At 40.2% G+C, this 8,009-nt stretch overlaps 1 non-coding gene across 1 annotated transcript; it reads left to right on the forward strand.

The window, feature by feature from the left end:
- The first annotated feature begins 2,069 nt into the window (after nt 1-2,069).
- LOC120360656 (U7 small nuclear RNA) lies at nt 2,070-2,131 on the forward strand. The gene has a single exon (XR_005577102.1). It is a non-coding gene; the product is annotated as a U7 small nuclear RNA (small nuclear RNA).
- Nucleotides 2,132-8,009: the final 5,878 nt, after the last annotated feature.

Raw genomic sequence — 8,009 nt, forward strand, 5'->3', positions numbered from 1 at the left:
CCTATAGTCTCAGGTACTCAGGAGGCTGAGGCCAGAGAAGTGCTTGAGCCCAGGAGGTAAAGGCTGCAGTGAGCCAAATTCTTGCCACAGCATTTCAGCCTGGGTGACAGAGCAAGACCTTGTCTCAAAAATAGAAACTTAAATTTTAATTTAAAAATATGAGCCAGGCACAGTGGCTCATGTCTATAATCTCAGCACCTTGGGAAGCCGAGGCAGGTAGATCACTTAAGGTTAGGAGTTCAAGACCAGCCTGGCCAACATGGTGAAACTCTGTCTCTACTGAAAAAATACAAAAATTAGCTGGGCGTGGTGGTACGTGCCTGTAATCCAGGCTACTCAAGAGGTTGAGGCAGGAGAATCGCTTGAACCTGGGAGGCAGAGGTTGTAGTGAGCTGACATTGCACCACTGCACTCTAGTATGGGCAACAGAGCAAGACTGTGTCTCAAAAGGCAACAGAGCGAGACTGTGTCTCAAAAAAACAAAAAACAAAAATGAACAAAACAACAAAAAATATGTCTGGGTGCAGTGGCTTACACCTGTAATCCCAGCACTTGTAGAGGCCAAGGCGGGAGGATTGCTTCAGCCTGGAAGTTCAAGACCAGCTTGGGCAACATAGCAAGACCTCCTCTGTAAAGCATAAAAATTAAAAAGTAAATTTAAAAATGATAAATAAAATTTTTAAAAAGTACAATGTTTAGTAAGTCATGGTATTTTATAAGGTATTTTATAGGACTTGACTTTTTCATAAAGTTAGTTGTGAATAAGTAGAAAACCCTAAACAAAAGGTTTACCGGATTCTAAGTAGTTTCATATCAGTCTTTAGAGTACTGATTGCATAAAGGAAGATTACTTGAAATATGTTTAAGCCTATTTAACAAATGAGGCTTTCTAATATCAGAATATAAATATTTCATACCAGAAGAATTCAGCAACATTTAAATTATTTTTCTCCCTCCTGCACATTGATTCAGCAACATTTTTTTAAAGCCTGAGATAATGCCTCTTCAAAACAAAATTTGAACACAGAATGGTTCAAAATCAAACTGGAAAACCAAAAGAAAAATTACCAAAATTCTACTTGTTATTTTGTAAAAATCTTATTTCATTGATCTCCTTTACAATGCCCTATTTGCTAACCTGTCCATCAGTAACCTCCCCTCAGACACTCCCACCTGTACCTTCTCTAATGCTTACCCCTCTTGGAAGTATTCGGGATCATAAGTTGAGATACTTTAATAAGACTGGACAACACCCTTCAATAAAGAAGTCTCTGCTTCAGTAACAGATAGGGCCTTGGATCTTTGGGATGATTTGACAGATTAATGCTACTATGTGATGGTTAAGATACCACCTTCTGCAAAGATAAATAATGTTGATTCACTGTGCTTCCAAAATCAAGGACAAAGCCGAAGGCATAAGACCAGGTGATAAAGTTTATGGCTGAGAAGGCAACCAAGATTCAAACTGATTGACAGCAGAAGCCAGATAAGGATTATGCATTTGTTCCCTGATGAGTGTGGTGAATAAAAATAAAAAATTCTGAAGGCCAGCAGAGTAGAAGAGGGGTGTAAATTAAAGAAAATCGCAGAACAAAAATACAGTGAGCAGCTAGACAACAAAATGATTTTGTGCTTCAGAGGAGGCTGAAAGATGAATCCCTATAGGTGGAGCTCAGTGAAGGGATGTGAAACTGTGGAGGTCCTCGAAGCTAAGTCAAGACTTGCAGTTCACCTGAGCACACTCGATGCTGACCCTGACCCTCTACTTCTGTCTCTGGGCTTCTTCTGTAGGGAGAGGGGGTCACTTTGTTCCTTAACCCAGTGGCTTCAACTGAAAGGTAGAGCACACGTCAAGATGAAGCTCTGGTGAAGAATTGATCAAAAAGAGTGGCAGAGTGAGATGGAGATTTAAATCAAAGGGCTGATTTATGAAGGCTTCAATGGTTTTTTTTTTTTTAAAGAATGAACATAGAGTAGTGGTTGCTGAGGGCCGGAGGGGATGGAGGTAGAGGTGCCAACTGAAGGATACTTCAGATTTCTTCAGGAGGTGATTACAATTTTCTGAAATTGAGTGTTACAGCTCTTTTGGAATTTGTCTAGCAGGTTTTCTGGTTTTCACTGGAAAACTCCCACAGTAAAAAACAGAAAAAAAAAAAAATTATTCTAAAATTGACTGTGGTAATGGTTGCACTTATGCTGTGAATAGGCTTTAAAATATTGAAACGTACACTTCAAATGAATGAATTGTATGATATGTGAATTATATATCAATAAAGCAATTACATATCAATAAAGCTTTTTTTAAAAAATAACAAAACCTACAAGCCACTAGAGAGGAGGGTCAATTTGGTGTGAAAACCAAACAACACAGCAACCTCACAGGGCTACGAGGGAAAACCAAAGATCACGGACCTCCCTCAGAAGGAAAGCTATTATCAAATGCTAAGGAAAGAACTACAAGAAAACTAAATCATGGTATTCTGTATTTCATTTCCACTTAGGAGAATTCTGCCACTCTATCAGAGTGAGAGAGAGAGAGAGAGAGAGAGGAGGGGGAGAGGGGGAGAGAGAGAGAGAGAGAGAAAGAGAGAGAGAGAGAGAGAGAGAGTGTGTGTGTGTGTGTGTGTGTGTGTGTGTGTGTGTGTCACAGTCTTGCTCTGTCACCCAGGCTGGAATGCAGTCAGGGTCTTGCTGTATTGTCCAGGCTGGAATGCAGTGGTGCAATTTCCACTCACCGCAGTCTCAACCTCCCAGGTTCAAACGATCCTTCCACCTCAGCCTTCCGAGTAGCCAGGACTACAGGCACACACCACCATGCTTGGCTAATTTTGTTTGTCTTTTATAGAGACAAGGTCTCACTATGTTGCCCAAGCTGATCTTGAACTCCTGAATTCAAGCAATTCTCCCACACTGATCTCCCAAAATGCTGGGATTACAGGCGTGAGCCACTGCACTCAGTCTCTCTTTGTCATTCTATTTCCAAAGCTGAATCACCTTGTTCTGCTAGAGCTCAAAAACTATGGGTGTGATGAAGGTGTTACAGCTTAAACTCTTTAAAGGAAGGCATCAGCCATAGAGTGAGCTGCATGAGAACTTTTCCTGTTTCCCTGCAGAATGGGGTACCAAGTTAAAGGAGTCAATTATTCCGTCCTATCTGGAGAAAGTATTTCTTGGATGAATGAATGAGAAACTGAAAACTGAAAAAGGTGTTTTTATTTCTTTTCGTAATTAGGACATCATTTACAAGACTTGTATTTCTTGGATGTTCCCCAAATTTCTCAAATAGTCCTGGCATTACTAGAAACTTAATACTTGCTGCTTTTAATTATATTGAATTCCACCAAGGGAGCTTAAAGGTTAGGCATTTTGTGATGGGTGTGCATTCTACTTCCAAATGTAATAACTAGAATAGAAATTCCAGAAAAGGAAAAGTATTTGTCAGACACTGAAGCTGCTTTGAGAAACGACCTTGTCAAGTTAACTGGTTATCACTAGATTTATTACAGTGGTTAGGAGAAACTGACCTAGTAGATGTCTGTAACAATGCAATCGTCTGCTTAGAATAATGCCCTGCATTAGGCAGCTGTAAACACAAGATCTTCCTCTCTCAAGCTCAATAATTTTAGCAACAGTTCTCTTTCCAAACAGGCCAAGAAAGATACGTTGCTTTGGGAAACTGGAAAATCAACAGACCAAAACACCCAGAAGAACTGGGTAGAGAGAAGATAGAGCCCATGACAGCAGCCATGGGCTCTGTTCCAGCTCCCAACCCTGCCACCTGGGACCAACACCACAATTCTCTGCCTGGCCCTGTACACACAGGCTGCAAAAATGCTGAGGAAAGAGGAGATTTCAAATGAATTCATCCCCAAGTTATAAACATAGTTCAGGGAGTCTTGGTTAAAATTATTTTAAAATTTTTACTTTGATCTACAAACATGCAACTTGAACCAGATGCCAAATGTTCTCTTTCTATGCACATTTGCAAGGATCTACTCCACTGCTTAAATGGGCTAATTGATCCTTATGAGTAATGAGTCTTGTGTGTGTTCATTAGGAAGGCTCCATGGGTAAAAAAGTAGTTGGGAAATGAGTCAATCAATTTCTTTTCTCTTCCATACTAGTAGCTCAGAACCTACCAACGTGTCCCAAACATAACTAAGTATCTTCAGAGTCCTTTTTTTTTTTCTTCAGACAATGTCTTTTCTTCCCAGGCTGGAGTTCCGTGGTGGGATCATAGCTCACTGCAGCTTTGAACTCATGGGCTCAAGCCATCCTCTGGCCTCAGCTTCTCAAAGGGCTAAGATTATAGGTGTGAGCCTACAATCCCCCACACCCTGCCTCTTCAGAGTACTTTATTTTTATACACATTATTTCTTTTTTATTGTTATTGTTTAAATAGTCATTTTGGTTTTGGTTTGGATTTTTTGTTTGTTTGTTTTGGTTTCTTTTGAGACAACATCTCACTCTGTCACCCAGGTTGGAGTGGGGGACACTCTACCCAGTAGAGTGATCTCGGCTCACAGCAACCTCTGCCTCTTGAGTTCAAGCAATTCTCCTGCTTCAGCCTCCCAAGTAGCTGGGATCATAGGTGTGCATCACCATGCTTGGCTAATTTTTGTATTTTTAGTTAAGACAGGGTTTCACTATGTTGGCCAGGCTGGTCTCAAACTCCTAACCTCAAGTGATCTGCCCTCCTCAGCCTCCCAAAGTGCTAGGATTACAGGCATCAGCCACCCTGCCCAGCCATAATAGTCTTCCTGAAATCGAGCAAAAATAATCAATGTTCAGAATGATTGGAGCAACTTTCTAAAACCCACAAATTCCTCTGTTGACTTATAATAGTTAAAATAGGAAGGAAATAATACGTTCAAAAGTATAATCATTTTCTTCTTTATAATTCTTCCTGCTCTCACATTTGTAAAACAGTACTTTTTTTTTTGTCTATTTAATAATTTCAACTTTTATTCCAGATTCAGGGGGTACATGTGCAGGTTTGTTTCATGTGTGTATTGCACAATGCTGAGATACAAATGATCCTGTTGCTTAGGTAGTAAGCATTAGACTACTTTAAAAGCGCTATTTGAGTGAAATAATTGTCTTCTGTAGTCTCATCTTGAGCAAAATAAATCATTCTGATTATATAACTTGTTTATACTCCTCAAAATACTTTCATATGTGTTTGATGCCCATAGTTAAGAGAGGGTGGTACAGTCCTCTTTAATCCATCCAGCATTGTCAGGGAAGATTAACAAGGAGGCATCAACATAATGGAATTTTCTTGACCACTAAAGTTTACGTGTTATGTTATCACACCTTTTAAAAATCTGTTGGAATAAAAATCTTTCTAAAATATATTGCAATAAAGAAATGTCAATTAAAATGTAAGAATTATTTTAAAAAATTTTTCCTGTCATATTAACAAGGATTTAAAAAGTTATCATACCCAGTTTTAGAGAGGATTCAAGGGAAAAGATCCTCATAGACACTGCTGATGGGATTGTGAATTCTGGCATTTTAGGAAAGTGATTTGAGAATATGGATCGAGATGTTCAACCTGTTAACCCCACAATCCTTCTGTCTTTTTAATAAATATTAAAAGTGGCTGGTGTGGTGGCTCATGCCTGCAATCCCAGCACTTTCAGAAGCCAAGGTGGGAGGATGGCTTGAGCCCAGTAGTTCAAGACCAGCCTGGGCAACACAGTGAGACCCTCATCTCTATAAAAATGATTAGCCAAGCATGATGGTGCACATCTGTAGTCCCAGCTACTAGGGAGGACTGAGGCAAGAGGACTGCTTGAGCCCGTGGAGTCAAGGCTGCAGTGAGCTGTGACTGTTCTTCTGTACTCCAGCCTGGGTGGCAGAGAAAGACCCTGTCTCAAAAACTAATAATAAAGTTTAAAAATTTAGAAAGAGTGCCAACCACTCTCCAGTCACTCAAGGTACACAGGTGAACAACACAGCCAGCTCTCTGCTCTCAGGAAGCTTACATTCTAATGAAGAGAGAGAAAGACAATAAATATGTACGCAAATAAAGAAAGATGATAAATTCAGACACACTGCATCCTAGGAAGAGAAGCAAGTATGGATATGAAGAGTTTAAAGGCGAGGGAGGAGGTTGCTTTGCTTGGTGCTCGAGAAAGATCCCTGTAGCAAATTGGCATGTGCCCCCACTAATCCAGCCTCCACTGAGCATTCATAAAAGATCCCCTACCCAGGTGCTGTGGCACACACCTGTAGTTCCAGCTACTAGGGAGGCAGAGGCAGAAGGATCACTTGAGCCCAGGGGTTTCAGCCTGCAGTGAGCTATGATCCTGCCACTGAACTACAGCCTGGGTAACAGATTGAGACCCTGTCGCCAAAAGAAAAGAGAGAGAAAGAGGGCCCCTATTAAAAGCAAACCATGAAACCCAACCTACTTTCCCCAAGGGCAGAACTGCCACATGAGGTGTGAGGGAAGTTGCTGGGTGAGGTTTTTAGAAACGCTTCTTTAAATGTGAGACAGTCTCAGGTCAATTGCATATACTATTTTAGAAATATCTGAGAAAATTTGAATTTAAAAAGAAGTTAATTAAGGGCTAAGGATAAAAGCAATTCTGGATTAGATGTAGCTCCGAAAATATACGTTCTCTGCTTCCTCCATTTTTTTAGCTATAACGCTTTGAGTGAAATTGTTTGAGGTTTAGTGGAAACTTCTTGCTTGGGGGAAGGAGACCGTCGAGGGAAGAATGTTGTATTTTATATATATATATATATATATATATATATATATATATATATATATTTGCAGCATACTCTATGTGCTCATATGTATGGGAAAATTGTAGAACACATGAAAGAAGCAAAATGAGGTAGAAAACGTGCTGGGGCAGAAGTTTGTTGACTTGGAGTCCTGTCCCACTTCGGCTCAGACTAGCTGTGTAATCTTGAAATCATTCAGTTATGGAAGGTCTTGTCACCTTTTTTTTTTTTTTTTTGAGACAGCATCTCACTCTGTCACTCAGGCTGGAGTGCAGTGCTGTGATCTCGGCTCACTGCAGCCTCACTGACCTGGGCTCAAGCAATCCTCTTACCTAAGTGTTCTAAGTAGCTAGGACAATAGTCGGATGCCACCATGCCCAACTAATTTTTGTATTTTTTTTTTAGAGATGGGGTTTCACCACGTTGTCTAGGCTAGGTTACTTTTCTTTTTTCTTTCCTACTATTGACATTGCACACCCACATACATGCACACGTGCACACACGCACACATGCACACACACATACACACGCTCAGGTTAAAGATAAAATCCCACCATGAACTTTACAACAAACAGGTGCATAGAGCAGAATTCTAGTCATAAAATAATGGACTCTTTATATCCAGAAAACTTAATACAGATTTCAGGCTGATGCAGGAACGTGTATTCAGTCTTTGAGTTTAACATACCTTATGTGTATGAATAATGTACCCTGTAGCTAAATCAATAGTGGGGACTTATATTTGTATAGGTCCTAAGTGTTCACAAAACAATTTTATGTCCTATCACTTGCAATTTTGGAGACACATGATTTTTATAAACAAGTAGGGCAATAAGAATTATCTCCCTTTTACTAAGGTTTACAAGTGTAAAATGGCTTGCCCAGGTTTACGCAGCAATGGGGAGCCGTCAAATCTTCTCCCAGTTCACGGGTATTTATTCCCATCTGCCATGTTGCCAGGCAGCTGGAATGACTCTCACTGTTCATGCGTCCTTCACCCCTCACTCCACTGTAGCTTAGCTGAGGTCACTGAGAACATCAGAACAATGAGGCAATGTGATCACCAAACTTTCCCAAAATAGAAGCCATCACAGAGATAAACCAACCAGCTGCTTCCCTCTCAACTCACCCGGTTGTCACATTTTAGTCTCTGCAGTGGGGTCTGCCAGACCTCTTATTTTTTCCTTTCTTTTAAATTTCAGGTAAGGAAGTGGAATACTTAAAATGTTAAATTATTTTCTTTAAAAACAATGACTGGCATTCATAAC

Source organism: Saimiri boliviensis, chromosome 13, assembly GCF_048565385.1.
Source record: "Saimiri boliviensis isolate mSaiBol1 chromosome 13, mSaiBol1.pri, whole genome shotgun sequence".
NCBI classification, from domain to species: domain Eukaryota; kingdom Metazoa; phylum Chordata; class Mammalia; order Primates; family Cebidae; genus Saimiri; species Saimiri boliviensis.